This window comes from Choloepus didactylus, chromosome 8, assembly GCF_015220235.1.
Source record: "Choloepus didactylus isolate mChoDid1 chromosome 8, mChoDid1.pri, whole genome shotgun sequence".
Lineage (NCBI taxonomy): Eukaryota > Metazoa > Chordata > Mammalia > Pilosa > Megalonychidae > Choloepus > Choloepus didactylus.
This window is the reverse complement of record NC_051314.1, coordinates 18599229-18618463: the sequence shown is the minus strand read 5'-3', so window position 1 is coordinate 18618463 and position 19235 is coordinate 18599229.

Below are 19235 nucleotides of genomic sequence, written 5' to 3'. Positions count from 1 at the left end.
TTATGTACCCCAGAAAAACCATGCTCTTTTAATTCAATCTTGTGGGTGCAGACTTATTGTGAGTCACTTATTTGATTAGGTTGTTTCCATGGAGATGTGACCCTACCCATTCAAGGTGGGTCTTAATTAGTTTACTGGAGTCCTTGAGAGAGCTCAGCACCGACACAGACCCAGATGCCTGGAGATACAGACTGAAAGACATTTGGAGATGCTAAGCTAAGAGATGAAGCCCAGAGTTTACCCTGGAGAAGCTAAATAAGAGCCCACAGAGGAAGCCACCAGAATCAGAAGCTGAAAGCAACACAATCTGGGAGCAAAGGATCAGCAGATGCCAGCTACATGCCTCCCCAGCTGACAGAGATGTTCCAGATCCCATCAGCCTTTCTTCAGTGAAGGTATCCTCTTTTTGATACCTTACTTTGGACACTTTCATGGCCTTAGAACTGTAAATTTGTGAGCTCATAAACCCCCATTGTAAAAACCAATCCTTTTCTGGTATATTGCATTTCAGCAGCTTTAGCAAACCAGAAAACATGGTGAACAAAGCAAGTCCTTGTCCCCATAAGGTTCATCTCTAGGTGGGGAGGGTGGTGGTTTTAAAACATGTCTGCAAATTCTTTGTTCCTTTTCCTAGGTGTGTGGGGGAGGGGGCGTCTAGATGCCTCGCCTTGGATCTGGACTAATGTTAAAATGATTGATCAACTGAGTAAGGAAGAAGTGACACTGTGTGACTTCCAGGCTAGCTCATAGAAGCCAATGCAACTTCTGCCTGGTTTGCTAGCATACTCGTAGCAAGGCTCCTAGGAAAGAAATCCAACAATCCTGAGGCTACCATGCTATAAGGATGCCCACACTAACCCACATGCAGAAGCTCTGTGTCTACAAGAGAAGATAGAGATGCTGGGTGTGATAGCTTAAATCATGTCCTCCATGAAGATATGTTTAAGTCCTAACCCCTGTTTCTGTGAGTGTGAACTCATTTGTAAATAGGACCTTCAAGAATCCTATTTGGAGTAAGGCCAAAATGAATCAGGGTGGGCCCTAAACCAATTTGGCTGAAGTCCTTATAAGCAAAGGAAATTGCATACAGAAGGAGAAACCAGAAAAGGAGAGAGGGATCACCAGGTGATAGAGGCAGAAATGCATCTATAAGCCAAGGAACCCAAGGACTGCTGAAAGCCATTACCAGAACATCTACAGATTCCAAGAGAAAGAATGCCAATACTTTGATTTTGAACTTCTAACCTCCAAAATTGTTAGACAATAATTTCTTGTTTAAGCTAACCAGTTTGTGGTATTTGTCCTGGCAGCCCAGGCAAAGGAAGACACCTGGGCCAGGTCCCAGCTTCTCCTGTCCTCCACTCTTCTAGCCAGAATCTGACTACAACCACGTGAAAGACTCCAAGCCAGAACTCCCCAGCTGAGCATTTCCCAATGTCCTGACCCAGATAAACCTTCAGAAATAATAAAGTGATTGAAGTTGCGATAATACCCTAGTTGTTTGAAGAAATAAACAAATATATTTATCAGGTAATTAAGAAAAGGAAAGCAGGGCAAGAGAATAGATTGACAGGAGTATAATCAAGGAAATTCTTGAGGTGGTGATAATTGAATGAAAACTTGAATGCAGTGAGGGATGGAGCCTCCTGACTGTCTGAAGGAAGAACATTCCCAGCAAAGGGAACAGCTAGTACAAAAGCCCTGAGGCAGGGGCATGCTTATGTGTTCAAGGTCAAGCAAGCAAGAAAGTGTGGCTGGAACACAGTAAGGGAAGGAAGGAATAGAGGAAGTGAAGTCAGAGGTAACCAGGGGCCTGATCGTATGTCAAGCCCCTTATAACACGTCATGATCATCAAGATAAAAGTTAACACTCACACAGTGCTTACTTACAAGTTATCAAGCATTATTCTAAGCACCTCATATGTGTTAACTCATTCAATGTCGCGACACCCTTCTGGATAGGTAATATTGTTAGCCCTGTTTTACAGATGAAGAAACTGAGGCAGATAAGGTAACTTGCCAGAGATCACAGAACTGGTGAGTGGCAAAGTTAGGATTTGAATACAGGTAGTCTGGCTCCGGAACCACCACTCCTCAACACCGTGTAAGAATTTTGGATTTTATTCTAGATTCAGTGGGAAGCCACTGAAAGTATGACCAGAGCATGGCATGACTTGCCTGGCATTTCAACAAGATTGCTCTGGCTGCCGTGTGGAAAATAGACTGTAGGTGGACTCAAAAAGACTTGCCAGGAGGCAACTGTAGTCCAGGAAGAGATGATGGTGGTTTGCACCAGGGCAATAGCTGTGGATGAAATGAGGAGAGTTTGGATTTGTGATATAGTTTGAAGTTGACAGGACCTTCTGATGAATAGAAGTGAAATACGAAATAAGGGAAAGAATCAAGAATGACTCCCAAGGTTTTTGGTCATGAACAACTAGGTGAGCGGTGATTCTATTTAACAAGAAGGGGAATGCTGAGGAAAGAGCAGATTTGGGGATCATCAAATCTGGCACCTGAAGAGCAGTACATAAATATTTTCCACTTCCACATTGATCCAGCAGTCCCCAGCACAGTGCCTCGCACATAGGAAGTACTGATCAGTATTTATTAATTGAACAACTGGTCTAGCAAGATCCAGTTCACCTACTCTATGCAAAAAATTTTTTAAAAAAGCAATCTTTCCGGTTGCTGCAAAGGAGAGGCTAGGCCTCCCTATGGTTGTGCCTAAGAGCCTCCTCCCGAATGCCTCTTTGTTGCTCAGATGTGGCCCTCTCTCTCTGGCTAAGCCAACTTGAAAGGTGAAATCACTGCCCTTCCCCCTACGTGGGATCAGACACCCAGGGGAGTGAATCTCCCTGGCAACGTGGAATATGACTCCCGGGGAGGAATGTAGACCCGGCATCGTGGGACAGAGAACATCTTCTTGACCAAAAGGGGGATGTGAAAGGAAATGAAATAAGCCTCAGTGGTAGAGAGATTCCAAAAGGAGCCGAGAGGTCACTCTGGTGGGCACTCTTACGCACACTTTAGACAACCCTTTTTAGGTTCTAAGAATTGGGGTAGCTGGTGGTGGATACCTGAAACTATCAAACTACAACCCAGAACCCATGAATCTCGAAAACAGTTGTATAAAAATGTAGCTTATGAGGGGTGACAATGGGATTGGGAAAGCCATAAGGACCACACTCCACTTTGTCTAGTTTATGGATGGATGAGTAGAAAAATAGGGGAAGGAAACAGACAAAGGTACCCAGTGTTCTTTTTTACTTCAATTGTTCTTTTTCACTCTAATTATTATTCTTGTTATTTGTGTGTGTATGCTAATGAAGGTGTCAGGGATTGATTTAGGTGATGAATGTACAACTATGTAATGGTACTGTAAACAATCGAAAGTACGATTTGTTTTGTATGACTGCATGATATGTGAATATATCTCAATAAAATGAAGATAAAAAAATAGCAATATCTTTCTAAAATTATCAAACAAGACTACCTCCAAAAGCCTTCTTTGTCATTTATAACTTTGCATGGATGATTTTATCACACCCTCTCTCAGGACCATCTTTTCAGAGCAGCGGAAGAAGGAAGGAGTCTACTGAATACCCTGAAAGCTTGAAAAAAGTGATGAGACCACAACCTCTGGAAGTTCACTGGACAAGCTCAATGGCCTCCTGACCTCTTGTAGACCTCCAGGGGTGTGCCCAGCACCCAAAGTAGAAATGATTGCCATGGATGGAGTGACTGTCATGTTATGGGCCTCATACTAAGTACTCATCATTTATCATCTCATCTGACCCTAAGTAAACTGTATGAGGGCAGTATAATTATCCCCTCTTTTACAAGTAACACAACTGTGTCCATAGAGAGCAAATTATTTGCCAAAGATCTCACAGCAGGTAAGTGAGGGAGGTAGTATTTAATCCAGACTGATTAAAAAATCTGTGCTTTTCCCACCATGGTACCCTGTGAAACTGGCTGAAAGGGTTCCGTGAGCACCAGGCAAGGGGTTGAGTGTACAACATCCGTGACCTGACTCCACGGCTCACCAGCTGGTGACCTTAGTGACTTTCCTCCTTTATGCCTCAGTTTCCTCATCTTGAAAAGCAGGTGTTCAAGACAGTACCTAATCTCCTCATGTTTCTGTGAGGATAGAAAGAATTAAGGTATTGGCAGCTGTTCATGTTCTAGAACCAGTGGTCATGGTTGGGTTACGGCCTCTTGGAAGAGCTGGACAGCAGTGCCCTGCGGTGCTGCCTCTCTCACTGCCCACGCTTTCTGCACAGGCTTCCTGCCTCCTGCTCTCGCAGGGCCTCCTCCTCCAGACACCCAGCAAATGCAAAGCAGACAGCTTGGAATTTAAAGCAGCTTACAGACTGTGGCCTCTTATTTTAATGATTCTAATTTATCTCCAGCATTATCAATAATAAATCAAACTAAGTGGAACTAAAACAACTTCCCCTGAAGCTCTGTCATGTTCTGTTGGAAAAGATGAACCCCTTCAAAGGGCTGTAGTGATCATCAACCACCTCTGTCTGCCATGAGGGAGCCGATTCTGTCATAAGGTGCTAGGTGACTTTCCCTTCTGGAGAAAAACATTTTCCATTTATGCCTAACGTTTATGGCATGCCTGTCCCAGGCCACAGGCAGTTCCAGGGATGCTACATACATTATCTATCTCTTTTCATTTAAACCTGTGGGGTGGGAACAAGTATGACCCCATTTTACTGATTAGGAAACTGAGGCACAGAGGGGTTCAGTAACCAGCCCACAGTCACAGAGCTGCGACACAAACCCAGAACTCCCCAACCCCAGTCCTCCATACCAAGACGGCAGCTTGGTATCCTGGAAAAGGCTCAGGCTTTGGAGTTAGAGACCTGGCCTGAGGCTGTCCTCTGCCTGATGAGGAGGCTCTCAGGGAAGTTATCACATGTGCCTGAGCTTCCCTTCCCAGTCCGTGAAAGGAGGGGCTTGTAATGCTTACAGGGCCAACATCTGTACCACTCCAGAGGGCACCACTTACACAGAACTCTTGAACCATGCTCCCTGGAGATGAGCCTGGGGTGGCCTTGCCTACTTCCCTTGCCTGGCTGTAGGGAGATTTTGAATCAATAGCTGCACAGCACATAGCAAAACGCCTGTCACTTAATCAATAGTCACAATTATCATTAATTACGTATTATGGTATTTCTCCGGGTTCTTACGGATAACCATGAGCTGAACTTCGATGGAATAAGAGTAGCACTGATTGTACTACCTTCCGCTCAGCTGGATGAATAATTGTAAATTATGGTCAATAGGATGGAATGTTCTGGGAAGCACAGGAACTCAAAGCTGTATCATCTAGCCTGAAGGCCTCATTTGGAAAATAAGAAAGGTCAAAAGGTTGTGGACTCAGAGGTAGCGCAACCATCTTGTGGCAGATGCAGGGTGAGAAGGTGGGTCTCCTGATGCCCACGACTGGCTCCTCCCTTACCTGCTCCCCCCCTGGACTTCCTCCCCAGCAGATTACTGGTGCTGCTCAATGCCTACAAGCATCATAGCTGTGTTGCAGCCCTTGTTCCAACACCCAAACCCAATGCCCTTCATTCTGGATTGCTACGCCCTTCAGTGGTTCATTACTCAACGATCCACTCTTTATTTCATCCTATACTCCAACCACAGAAGTCAGCAGACTTCTCGCCGCCACAATTTGGCCCAACCAGCCGGCCTGGGAGGGTTTACTCAATCCTGGGTTCAACAGAGCTCAACAAACTCCCTCTGAGCACCTAGCCAAGCCCCAGGCACCTCAGAAACCAGGACACAGGGAGCAGGGCTTCACCCCCATGGAGCCGCCCAGATTTTCTTTCCAACCCAGGTCAACACAGGAAGAAAGAGTGGCCCAATCATGAAGCATGTGCATCAACACACACACCCCTGCCCCCATCCCCGAGGCTAACTAACTTCGTGTTCTGAAGGAATGAGCACTGGACAGAGAGTCAGAAGGCTTGGACTTTAGTCCCCCAGGGATAGGGAGGGCTTGTAGAAAACCAAGGCCTCTAGGGTCAGATAGAAGTGGGTTAAAAATCCAAATCCCCTTACTAGCCATATCACTTTTGCAATCTCCCTAACCTCTCTGAGCCTGTTTCCTCCTTGTAAAACGGGAGCCATAGTGACGGCTGTATTGCCTTTTGAAAGGATTCCATGTAATGTGCACAAAATAAGCACTCAATTAATGGTGGCTGTTATTATTACTCTTACTACCAGTGATCTAATCTTGAGTAAGTCACTTAATCTCCTTGAGCTCTGGTCTCTCGTCTGTAAAACAAGGATAATAATTCCTAATTTTAAAGGGAGTTTGGGAAAATTTAATGAAACACATTTGTTAAAAGCCATACCAGTTGAGAATCCTGGTTATAAACAACAGACCCCACCATAGCTAGTTTAGCAGTAAAAGGTTTATTAAAGAATGTTATTAAAGAATGTTAGGACATGCACTAATCTCTAGGTGGACTAGAGAATCACTCTCAGAGGCTACATAGCCAGAATCCACAGCCAGCCACAGGGCAGAATTATTACAGCAAAGACCCTTGATGTCACAGTGGCACAAATGAGACCAGCCCAAACATAGCATGCTATTGCCACAACCTCAGCCAAGCTGAGTTTTTTCTTTGCCATCACCCTCACCTGAATGGATTCTTTGTGGCTCCCCTTCCCTCATTTCACTCCCTTTAAAATCCAGGTTTTACCCAGACACTTCTGATTGGCAGTGCCAAGATCCTATACCAGCACCATGGCTGCAAGGAAGGCTGGGAAAGTGAGTGTCCAGATCCTACCTTGGGAAAGCAAGGACACCTGTGATAGAAAATTCCTCAAATGTAGGGAAAGTGTGCACAGGTACTATGCCATCAGGAATCCCCATAAAATTCCACCTCAAGGGTTCGGAATCAAGCTGATGTGGGTTTCAAAACCAGCTCTGATAATTGCAAGCCATAACACTTGTGGCAAATCTGACTCAATTTCCTCATCCATAATGAAAGAGTATTAACATCTACTTCCAGAGGTATTTTTTTAAATATTGAAAATAATACACATTAAGTCCCAGTATATAATAGGTCCTTTCTCCTAAAAATTAGATAAACTGGACTAAGCAATTGGGTAGGAAAGCTTTTTGACAATGGACCACTAATTTTAATAATGGCCAAAATTCTGGCCATCACAGCCACAGGATATTTTTCCCTCTCTGAACATTCCAGATGGTCCTCCTCAAACAAATAAGAGCAATCTTGGGGGCAACTTGCAGATTTCAGGTTAAAGGATGCCACTACCGACCCAGAAAAGAACCCAACTGCAGGGGCCAGCCGAGCTGAGGGGAAGCCACAGCAGGCAGGAGACCCTTCCATTGGCTCAGAGACGTGCACCCACGCACCACCTTGAGGCAGAGAGAATTCAGGGCCGTGCACATTATTATCATTATCTCAATAAAACACCAGAGCTTGCATAGTCTAGTCTTGGAGTGGTTTTATATTCTGAGTCCTGCAGTCAAAAGTATTTCTGATTCTTAGCTGATTCTTCCCAAGAACATTACTAAAGACCAAATCCTAACACACAGCCACACTCTTGAAAATTCTTTTCCCTCATTCCTCCCAATCTCAATTCTGTCATACTCAGCAATTGCCCCAAAGCCTTTCTCTCCTATCCTGCACTCTCTGCTCTGCACCAAGACTCTTCTCAAGATCCCCAACAAAGCCTCTCCTTTGCCCACCCCCTTCTCCCACTTCTTTCCTTTATTTTACCCAGGTGTCACTCTCAACCCTTTTGAACCAACTCTCCCCAGTCTAGCTTCTCAATTTCCTGACAAATTAGATCAATCCATGCAATTGCATTTGGTGTGGGAAGGGTTGAAAAATAACCTATCAGACAACACTAGATGTTTCCTTAGTGTACAGAGAGAAAGAGGGTACGACGATGCATGCATTAATGATTTTGTCCCAGTTCTATACATTCTCATGATGATGATTAAACCTAAGACTGATAAATTAGTCAATGATAAAGCTTTGGATGGAGATAGTTTGCATCTCAGAATTCTCTGTCTATGGTAGATTGCAAAACTGGCCACCATGCTTTGCGACTTCTACCATCAAGAGGAGGAATCCGTTTCCCATTCTTGAATCTGGGATGGCCTTGTGACTTGGCTTTGGCCAATGGAATATGGAAGAATGACAATGTGAAAGTTCTGAGCCCAGGCTGCAATCAGCCCTGCAGCTTCTGCTCTTGCAGCTTTTGTGACCTTGAGAGCTGCAAGAGCAAGCAGGTCAGCTTGCTGGAAGATGAAAGACATGTGGGGCAGTCACTCCTATGACCCCAGCCAACAGCCAGCCAAACCCCAGAAGGAGAGCCATCTAGCTGACCAAAAGCTGGCCAGATACATGAGTGAGACCCACCAGGGCCAGTAGGAAAAAAGGCAACCAGTTGAGCCTAGCCCAAAATGCCAACCCATAGAATCATAAGCTAAATAAATAAGTCAGTAACTTTGGGGGTGACAAAACCTGACTGATAAAATATGGTACCCAAAATCATCAGGGTTTTGGGTTCTAAAGGAAGCTTCTGACCAGGGTCCACCGGCCGTGGAAAGGGTTCCCTGCCACCTGTGGGTGCAGGATATTCAGTCTCCCAGGCTGGCCTGCCTGAACTTCTGGGTCCTCGTTCTTGGCCCTGGACCCAGCAGGAATGTTCTGTGTGTATTGCTCCTACAGCACACAACTGATACAGCTTCATTTCCACCCGTCCCTCCTGCTGTTCCCCATTACCACGTGAATGTATCAGAAAAGAAAATCAGTTCATTTCTGCAAGTCAGCTAAGCACTCAGTTTGGCAATTGATAAGGTGCTTTTGCAGCAAAGGTGGCTGCTGGAATTGCTATTCTCTGTGAGATACAACACCCCAGGGATTTCTTTCAGACAAAGCAGCAGCCTGGGACCTGCTGTGGGAAGCAGACACCTCCTCACTGTCAAATTTTAAAGTTTGTGAATTGAGGAAATTTTATGGGGTTGGAGAATAGTGGATTCACTAGTGGCATGATAGGGGCTGCAGTGAATACTCTGGCCCCCAAAACTGCATCCTCTTTCCTCCATAACATGCTGAGCTGATGCCTAAAATTCCACCATTCATTCCTTTCATTTTGTGTAATGGAAAAGGCTGTGACATTAAAATGTGTAATGTCTGTCTAACAAAAGCTAACATAAGCAAAGGTAAAAGGCTATAGACTGGGAGATGTTTGCAAAGCACATAACTGGCAAAAGATTAGTGTCCAGAATATACAAAGAACTTCAACAAGTCAATAGCAAAATCACAAACAACTCAGAACACTGATGGAAGGAGGCCATCAAAAAGGCAATTCACAGAGAGTTCACCTGAATGGTCAATAAAAGTATGATAACTACTCAACTTCACCAGGAGCCAGGGAAAAGTGAACCACATGCAACAGTAAGATATCATCACCTCACGCCCTCCAGATAGGCAAAAATCATTACTGGCAAAAGAATAAATTGGTACAGGCACTTTGATGGGAAATTGGACAACATCTTAGTAAATTTGAAGATGCTCATACCCTATAACCCAGCAATTCCACTTCTAAGAGATACAAAAAAAAATTCCTCTCACACATGTGCACAGAAGGCATGCCCAAGGGTGTTCACTGTGACACTGCTTAGAATTGCAAAACAATTGGAAACAACCTAGATATCCATTAAGAGCTGAAAAAATAAATAAATTATGGCATATTCATACAATGGAATTAAATTGTATGAATCTTAAATCTTAAATTGAGTGAATTAAATTTACATGTATCAACACAGATAAAATATAATGTTGATATAAAAAGCAAATTATAGAAGGTTAGGTAAAGTACACAGTTTATGCAAAATCTTAAAACCTCAGAACAATTCTGGATGCATGCATAAAAGTATAAAAACCGAGTGGAAGACTGCCCCCCAACTTCAGAATAGTGGTTACCTCTCAGAAGGAAGGGAAGGATCAGGGACAGATGAGCCATACAAAGGGGGCCTCCAACAGTATCTATAGCCTTTTATTTCTTTAGAAAAGAAATAGCAGAGGCAAATAAGGCAAAATGCCAACTCTCATTAAACTGGGCGGTGAGTACACGGCTGTTTGTAATGTTATTCTCTGTACTTTTCATTCATTCATTCATTCATTATCGAGCACCTGCTATATACCAAGCTCCATTCTGGGTGCTGGAGATACAGTAAACAAAACAAAGTCCTGCCCTTTTGGAGCTGACATTAGTGGAGATAGGCAGACAATACATGAATGAGCAAAATATAAGGACTATGGAGAAAAATAAAGCAAAGAGACTAGGGGTAGCAGGAAAAGGGGACAGAGGGTCACAGATTTAAAGAAGACAGATGAGTCAAAACCTGCAGGGGGAGGAGAGTGAGTGAGCTGTACAAAAGCCAGGGAAGAACCTTCCAGGCAGAAGGAGCGCAGGTGCCAAGACCCCTTTGTGGGAGAGAGCCTGGTGTGTTGGGGGACTGGAAGGAGGCAAGGCAGAAGGTGAGGTCCCAAAGGTAATGAGGCACAGGTCAGGGGCAAAACGGAAGGAGGAAGAGATGTCTCCAAGTATGTTCAGTCAAGTTCAAACAACAAAATGACTAGTAAATGCAAGTTTAAAAACTAGACACACTCTTCAAAGCCTTGCCTATGCCACTGAGCCAGGGAAGTTTCAAGAGGAGGGGAAGGCGGAGGTTGCCAGACTTTGCTGCACATTGGAGTCACCCGGGGAGATTTAGGGCACCAGGGTTGCACCCCAGACCACTCAAATCAGAATATCTGGGGGTGGGAGCCAGGCATGGGTACACATGAAAGATCGCCCAGCGAGCCCATTGTGTGGCAAAGTTTGAGAACCACAGGGACAGAGTACGTGGGGCTCCCCTAAGCTCGCTGACTGTGGAAACTTCTCACACTTCATTTTATTTTTCACAGGTCAAGTCACAAGACTCTTTTTCTTCATACAACATCAGTTTGTGAAGTGGGGCATAGGTGGTTTTGTGTTTTGTTTGATTTTTAACGTGTTTTTTTTTTAAAAAAAAGCTTCTCCTAGTCATTAAATCATTAAATGAAATAGAGGTAAAGCATTTAAAACAGTGCCTGCCACCTAAGAGCTCAATAAATGGTAAGTATTACTATTCTTGTTGTTGTTGTTATTTATACTTTAACATGAAGGAGTTTATTGGCTCCATTACCGAGAACAGGTCTCAACTAGGGACATCAAAACATTTATTAAGCATATTTATTATAGTCTTACAATATGCCAGGAGCTTTATTTGTGTTCTCGCTTCATCCTTCCAATGACACTCTGAGGTATTTAAAAAGGCCCTGATTTTAAAGTTGAGGAAATGAAGGCTCAGAAAGGTGAAGCAACGAGCCCAACATCACACAGCAAGTTAGCGGCAGAACTAAGGCTGTGCGCATGACTCCCCTGCCATGAAAATTCATCCTGATTTTATATGACCTTTGTTCCTCCTACAGAAATGAGAGAACCAGATGCTTTTCGGGGCTTCCCAGGCAGAACTAATCTTTCCCCGCTCTGGGCTTCCTCTGGCTTCCCTACATCCCTCCATTACGGCTCTTAGCATGTCGCATTACAGCCAGCGTTGGGATTCAGGTTAGCAGTGGGGAATGAGGCAGCCTGTCCCTGCACCTGCGTATGCTGAATCCGTGCTGCAGGTAAGGGCTACAAGGCATGGGTGTGGATTCCCTGGGGATGCTATGAGTCCTCGTGAGAGGGACGAGATGACACAGAGGCTGTGCATCCCGGAGTTGAGAACAGGGTCTGGAGGCAGACCACTGGGGTTGAAATCCAGGCTCTGATCCTCAGGAGCTGTGTGACCTTCGACAACTTTATGGACTACTCTGTGCTTCCGCTTTCTCATCTGTAAAGCAAGGTGGTAACAGCACCTCCTGCACTGGATAGAGAGGATAAAAGGAATTAGCACATGCAAAGCTCTTAGAACAGAGCCCCACACAGAGTGAGCGCTGAAGAGATGCCAGCCTGCCTTCCCACCCCATTTCCCATCCCAGGTCTTAGTTAAATCTCCACGTCCTCACCTGTCAAAAGGGGAGGATAATAATCATAGGTCCAATGTGAGAGCTAATTTAGGTAAGTACATAATTAGGATAATTACGTAAACTAGGCCATGTATGTAAAGCACTTGACACATAGTAAATGCTCAAGAAATGGCACCTATTACTCTGCATTTACAGGCTATTCTCAGTCGTGTGTACCCTGGAAGTGGCGGTCTTCACCTCTCCATGGAAAGGATTGATGAAGGCTGCTCCTTCTTGTTGGACTGTCAAGCACATGCTGGTCACGGAAAAATTAAGGATGGAGCATTCACCAAGATCGATCTGCTGGAATCCATCTAGGAAATCCATCCTCAGCAAGTCAAAAATTCTCACACTCAGCTCTTTTAGAATGAACAGTGGGTTACTTAACAAATATTTGAAATAAACCCGTCATTCCCAATCAAATGTATCTCCAAATAAATGGATTTTTGTTCACCTTTACTCAAGTAACAGGAAACGGCTCCTACTCCAACAATAAGAGTCACTGCTCCCAACAACCCCTTTGTTGGAAGCCAGTGGCAGAAAGGAATTTCTCGCCTTCGGCTCTGCACGCAGTGCTCAGTTTTGTTTGAAAAGGAGTCACCCAGGAATTTCTGCAACACCTGTTCTGGCCCTGGGGGAGGGAGACAGCTTTAATTAAAGGGACAAATGTCTACGCTGCCCTTCTATAATCTGATCAAATTGCAACAGAAGGAGGAAAAGGAAAAACACACAAAGAGATTTATAAGATATAAATCATAAAAACAACAAAAAGAGACAGAAATAATATAAACGGAAGACCAGGTGTGCTGCTTCCGATTTGTACTGAATAGCGCCCAAATCCCTGATGTCTCATTCTGCATCGGCTATCCAAACAGATGGCTAGCCTTCAGAAAAATAACTAAAAATGGAAGTGCAAATCCACATTGGGCTGCTGCTTTGCTCAAACCTCCTGCCGCCAGGTTGACACCACAGCATTAAAACCACCAGCAACAGAAGGGAGGGGTGCACAGGGCAAGAAGGTGTCATGAAACTTTTATTGTTCACCTACTACTTCTCAGGAAACCCGCTAGAAGAGTTAACGTTGATTAGCTCACTTAAGCCGTCAAACAACTCCATAAGTCAAACTCACTAGCCAGTTTTTGTTTTGTTTTGTTTTGTTTAACCCATAAGAGAACAGGCTCAAAGTCAACAGCCAGGACTAGCTTCATAGACATGTGACATGCGCAGTCACACAGGGCCCCAGGCTTGATTTAATGATCTGCTATTGCCATTTTGAAATTCTTAATAATATTTGAACAAGGAGCCCCGCATTTTTATTTTGCACTGGGATCTGCAAATTAGGTATTTGGTCCTCCCGACAGCCACAGTGATGTCAATAGATCCACTACCTCCGCAAGCTCCACCCCAGGCAGGAGAACCGTTCCCAGAGGCTGCTTCTCTTTGTCTTGTAGCAGAGATGCAGGCTTGCCCTGAGGATAAATGGAGACAGTGCATGCCGAGGGGGCGGCACTTAAAGAGATGCGGAGTGGTTTGCAGAAGGACTCAGGAGGTGCTCAGAAGGTGTTCTCTAGATCAGAGTCAAAAAAATCAGCGCCTGACTTTTACCAACCACAAGCGAAGAAGAGTTTTTCCATTTTTAAATAAATGAAGAAAAATCAAAGGAACAATATTTCGTGACCTGTGGACAGTATATGAAATTCAAATTTCAGTGTCCATAAATACAGTTTTGCCGGAACACAGCCACACCCACTCAGTCACATATCATCCACAGCTGCTTTTGCACTATCGCAACAGCAGTTGCATCAGAAACTAAATGGGTCCAAAGCCTAAAATATTTACTGTTTTAAATTTACAGAAAAAGTTAGCCAACCCATGCCCTAGATGTTTGATGAATGAGTGAACATATGAATGAAAGAGAAAATGTATGTTCTTAGATTTTCGTTATTAGTATTTTATTCATACAGTGTCAACGCAACTTAACAAAAAATCCAAAATTCTGTCATGGTCCTCAACACCTGCTCTGATTTTTTTTTCCCTTGGAGTTGCCCAAGTGTTTTAGAAATCCTAATGTTTGAATTACAGGTCTCTTCATTCTCCCATCTGTGGTAGATTTATTGCAAAAATAGCCCCAGTTCTTCCTCAACCTACGTGTATACCCCTGGCAATGTGTCCTAGCAGCTCACCGCATCTAGAGGTAGAGTCCATTTCCCCACCCTTTGAATCTGAGCTAGTCTTGTGGCTTAATTCGGACAAAAGAAGTGGCAAAAGTGACAGGGCACCGGTTCTGAGCCCTTGGCTTCAAGAGGCCTTATGCACTACCACTTGTACTCTTGGAACCCTATTTGAATAGGGTCCTCTGAGGTCAAGGCCAAGCTAGCCCAGTGGAGGATGAGACCACATGGAGCTGTGACAAGGCAGCTCAGTTTTCTCCATTTATGTCCCAGACAGAAAGAGGACCCTCCAAGATCAGCAAAACCATCTAGCTGATAGATCTGTGGTTGAACACAGACATGGAAGGGAGCCCTGCCTAGCCCAGCTCAGATTCAACAGAACCTTCCAGTCAATCCATAGACCCAGAAGCAAAAATAGGTGTGGAACACGACCATGGTTTGGGGATTGTATGTTACTCAGCATTAATGTGGCAATAGATAACTGACGCATAATCTCTTTTCCATCCACTCATACATTTTCTTTCTCCATTATTCATCTAGAGCAGAGCAGTAGCAATAAACATTTAGCAAATCATAATACTAATAGTGATAAGAATTGCCTCTGGCACTTACTATGTGCCAGGCATGGGTTAAAAGTTTTTCCTGAATCTTCTCATTTTATCCTCACAGCAACATTGAGGGGGTATGTGTGGTTGGTAGCTGCTAAAATGGCTCCAATGATCTCTATCTCCTCATGTCCACACCCTGTGTAATCCCCTCCCCTGGAGTGTGAACCAGAGCTAGTGACTCACTTCTTATTAACAGAATACGTCAAAGATGATGGGATGTCATTCGGGAGATGAGGTTCCAAGAAGGCTACGACTTCCATCTTACTCCCCATCCCTTGCTCGCCCTCGCTCATTCTGATGCAAGCAGCTCCTGTGCTGTGAGCTGTTGTGAGCTACGGGGAATGCGGGTCATAGGAGGTGTAGATTTAAGTCCGAGGGTTTGAGGCACCATCCTTGAAACCTGTAGGGCTACAGCAGTGGGATATGGAGCCACACCTCTAGAGAAATGGGGCAGAGATCTGTAACCCTCAGCAACAGCCCTTGCATGGAAGATAACAAGAAAATCGCAGAGGTTTACAGGAGAGGGATTAAGAGCACATCTAGGGTGGGATCCAGCTCTAGCACTTGCTAACTTTGTGACCTCGGGCAAGTTACCTACCATTTCTGTGCCTCAATTTCCTCCTATGGAAAATGGGGATAATAAATATACTTTTAATGGAGTTGCTATGAGAATTAGAAGAGTTAAGGCCAGAGGAGAGTCTGAGCCATAGTAGTTGCTCAATAAAGTTTAGCCACAAGAGTTATTGTAGCTTATCTTTGAATACTAGCCCCCCCCCAATCCAGTTAAGTGTGTCCCCTTTTAAAGGGTGAAGAAATTGCCCCAGAATATATGAGAGATATGCCCAGGAGAGGCAAGGCCCCACCCTGCAGTCCTGTCCACTGCACCCCAGACCCCATGTGGCCCCTCCGACAACTCTCATCCCCACCCCCTGCACTCTCTCCTGCATCTTGAGACCTTGTGATTTTCGCCCCCAATTTCCAAGCCATACTGAGCCATCATGAAGGTCACAGTTGAGCGCTGATATTTGTTCAGTCTCCGTTTCTGAAATGAGGCTTTCCCTAAGCGAGCAAAGGAGAGAAACCCATCAGGAGACAGGGGCAAAAAAAAGAGGTTTTCCAGCAGGGACCCTGTCCATCTCCACGAAGCTCAGCACACTCATTTCCCCAGCAAAAGACTTATTAGTTGGAGACTGGAATGGGGAGCCCACAATAACAAGCCTTTAATTACGAAACTCTTTACCTTATTGCTTTTGTGTGGCCCCGGTGAAAATGAGCAGTGGCAGTTTCTATTAGAAATGTTAATTACTTTCCCAGGTAATTAGACTCACTGGGTTCCATGAGCACCTGACTTCACTTAATAACAGCAGAGATGGGAAGAAGGAAAAAAAAAACGGGTTGTCGGGGGGAAGCAGAAGAAAAGGAGAATGTTTACAAATGCTGAGAAAAGCAAAATCATCCAAATTAATTGAATGGAAACTAGCTACAGAGGCCCCTGAGTGAGGCAGGGAGAAAGGGGCTTTTGAACACCAGGACTTGTGGTAAGGAAGGAAACAGTGGCAAGTCCCTTAGAAGGATGGTGCCTTGGAGAGAGTCCTATTGGATGTCCTCTTACAAATGAGGCTACTGCGGCTCAGAGAGGCTGAGCAACTTCCCAAGGTCACACAGCAAAGTGGAGGTAGGGCCGGACCAGAACCTGGCTGGCTTCCTGGTCCCTCTGTTGCACCTTGAGTGATGCCAAAGCGTTTCCCTCCTTCCCTCCTCCAGCAAGTATTTACTGACACTAAGGCTATTTGGACTCCATGGGGAATGGAATCAACACAGTTCCTGTGATCAAGTTTTTAGGGCCTGGGGGTACAGATGGATAAAGGTGGCAGTGCTCTGAAAGAAGCAAATTGGAGGCGGTGATAAGGAATGATTGCAAGGCCCTTAGTGTAGATGGTGTGGCCAGGGAGTGGCTTTATCCCTGAGACCTGAAGGTTGAGAAGAGTCCTGCTTTTGAAGCATTGGGGTGAAAGAATGTATTACCTGCTTCTCCAATTCCACATTTCTGGCACTATAGAATAAATTCCCAAAATGAGACAGGAGGAGGTCATGGAGAGAGCACTGGACGAGGAGTCCAGCTATCCTGCTAACCTACCTTGTGACCTTGGGCAAGTCCCATCCCACTCTGGTCTTATCGAACTTTGGGGTTCCCAAACAGAAGGGCAAGGGCCAGGACCGGCTGAATCAAAATCGCACCAGGGGGGTCTGTGTAGTATGCCGATTCCCGGGGCCCTCCCCAGACTGGCAAAACAGCACCTCTGGGTGGGGCTTAGAAGGATCCTGATGTGCGACCAAACTTGTAGCAGCTCTGGGTTCAAACATGCCCCCCAAAGACCCCTTCCAGGGTGGAGTTAGTCTTCTCAGGACTTTCCACTCTGGCACCTGCCCATCCCGCTGACCGAATGCACGGCTGGCAGCTGTTAGGAAACATAACCATCGGAGCATGCCGGGAGTTGTTCCTGCCAAAGGGGAGAGACAGACGGGTCCTTAGAGTCATTAAAGAAGCTGTTTACAGAGCCCAGCTCCTCTTTTAATTTGTTTGTCTTTTCAATTGTGTAATTGAATCCAAACCACAGAGCTCAGCGGAGGCCCTGCCAGGGGAAGCAGAAACCCATCAATATCCAGCAGTGACTGACAGTCTTTTCCCAGGCAGGCCACTCCCTGAGCATCAGGAGGGTTGATGCCGTGCTTCCTAAGGGTGGTGCAGGGAAGGGGGACTGGACTTCGGAAATCAGACAAATCTAGGTTCCAATCCCAGCTGTGCCACAAACCAGCTGTGTGACCTGGGTCAAAGTGCCAAACCTCTCTGTGCCTCCAATTCCTCATCTGGAAACACAAAGATAAAACACACCCACCTGGCGGGGTTGCTGGTAGAACTAAAAAAAGCATTGCTTGTAGAGGGCCCAGCACCTGGCAGGTGTCCAGGAGATGATAAATTATCACTATGGTTATCATTATCATTATTATTATTATTATTATTATTATTATTATTGGCAAGTAGAAGTCCTGCACTGGGGAAGGCCAGCCCCTTTGGCGGAGGATGTTACCCAACTGAGAGCAGGAAGAGGCCATGGAGAGGGCAGCCTGGGGCAGTGACAAGAGCCCAGAATTTGGAATGGGGAATTCCATTTTCTCATCCAGTTCTGCAGTCTTCCCTCTGTGCGGCCCTAGGTGAATTCCTTGAAGTCTCTGATCACGGGTACCCTCATCTCAGAAGCGGCTGTCAAAGTCCCTATCCCACCTGCCTCTCCTGGTGGAGATCAAGTGAAGCAGCAAATGTGAAACTGGGGAAACTCTAAATCTTTCCACAAATCCAAAAAAAGAAACTATCACCATCTAGCCTGGTGGCTGTTAAGCCTGGCTACACATTAGAGTTCCCTGGAGAGCTCTGAAAAAATACCAGTGCCCAGCCCTCTGCCCAGACCAACCGAATCGCAGTCTCCAGAGCTGGGATCTAGCCACTGGTGTTTTGTAAGTGATTCTAGCTGGTGGTCACCAGAGATCCACTGACAGAGGCTAAAGCCCACACTCCGTGGAGGAGAAAGACAGGGCCCAGAGAGGGGACAAGTTTGCCCAAGGTCACACAGCAGGTTGGTTATGCTCCCCACCTCCACCTCCTGCCAGGATAATACTCGCAACAGGCAGGTTCTCCAGGGCCATTCAGGAGGCAGGAGGATTCTTTTGTGCTGTACAGCCCACCTGGGAAAGCAGGAGTGCACAGGAGGCTTTTTCCAAGTGGGCTCTGCCCAGAAGCTCTTCAACCTCTAGGCTCAGACCTGCACAGGCTTCTCTGTTCCTGGAACAAGTCCATGGGAGGAGGGATGGTAGGAGGGACGGTGAGCATGCGTCAGAGTCAAACCCACCTGGGTTTCAGCCCCCCTCTGCCACTGACTAGCTGCGCACCATTAGGCAGGCAGAATAAATGTGGATTTTGCTATTTAAATTCAGCATTTCCCCACCAGGCTGACTCTGGTTCCTGCTTCTTGGAAATGCTGCCTTCATCCCTGGGGTTCAGCCCACTCCCTTGGATGAGTCAGCCCTTTGTGGGCAAGAACAATGTCAGCTGTGCTGCTTTATCTACAGTGGCACAGCCAGGGATGAAAGAACAAGCCTGGGATGCCAGGAGAAGCGCAGTCTCAAGGAGCAAAGGCAGTGAGGCCCCAACCTCTGCATGGCTGTGTGGGGAGGAGGGATGGGTGGGTCCTGTGAGACCCCGGGGACAGAAATAAGGCCCTACGAGGACATCCCAGGAAGGAAGATTCAGCCCAATGGAAAGAACTTTGTGAACATAGAATTGTGCATCAAAGCAG